Here is a 725-nt window from a genome sequence, read left to right as displayed (position 1 = left end):
CCTCTCTTGAACATATTTTTAAGGCTCTATAAACACATGTATAAAATGCTGATATTTTTTTGGTTTTCATATAACATGATTATTTGTGTGGCGGCATAAGAACAGCACAAGGTTTTCTATAAACTGATGTTTCTAAGTTACCCTCTGCTTCTTTTCTAGATAATACGTCTATGAAATTAATGCTATTATTATCTTCAATTTCACACGTGAATTGAATTGCTGGTTCTTTACTATCTAAATAACTAAAAAATTATAGTAGTTTGCTGTTGCCATGTCGCCACACCACGAATGTCTCATCTACATAGCTTATCCTAACTTCTGGCTTAAATTTAGCATTATTCCAAGCTTCATTTTCAAAACTATCCATATAAAGGTCACATAACAATGGTGACAAGGGGGATCTTATAGATAAACCATCTTTCTTTTGTAATAATTTTGATTAACTTGGAAAAATCGATTATCTACACAAACACTTGTTAATTTCTATATATCTATAATTTCGACTGTTGGTACTCTGTTTTCTATTAATTTAATTTCAAAACATCTAATCGTGTCATCTAATGGTGTTTTAGTAAACAACGATGTTACATCAAATGATACCAGTAAGTCTTCCTTTTCTAATTTTATGTTTTGAATTTTCTCTACAAATTCTATAGAATTTTTGACTGTATGTTTGTTCTTTTTTCTCAAAAAAGAATACTTATATGTTATAAATTTTGCTATTT

General features: G+C 28.7%; 1 protein-coding gene across 1 annotated transcript in view; it reads right to left on the bottom strand.

Annotated features, from left to right (window-relative positions):
* The window catches only part of LOC106459945 (tyrosine-protein phosphatase non-receptor type 4-like), a 265,493-nt gene that overhangs the window by 49,142 nt on the left and 215,626 nt on the right, over positions 1 to 725 (bottom strand). The window lies entirely within an intron of this gene.

This window comes from Limulus polyphemus, unplaced genomic scaffold, assembly GCF_000517525.1.
Source record: "Limulus polyphemus unplaced genomic scaffold, Limulus_polyphemus-2.1.2 Scaffold685, whole genome shotgun sequence".
NCBI classification, from domain to species: Eukaryota; Metazoa; Arthropoda; class Merostomata; order Xiphosura; family Limulidae; genus Limulus; species Limulus polyphemus.
Note: the sequence above shows the minus strand (reverse complement) of the source record. Positions and strands in the feature narration are given on the sequence as shown.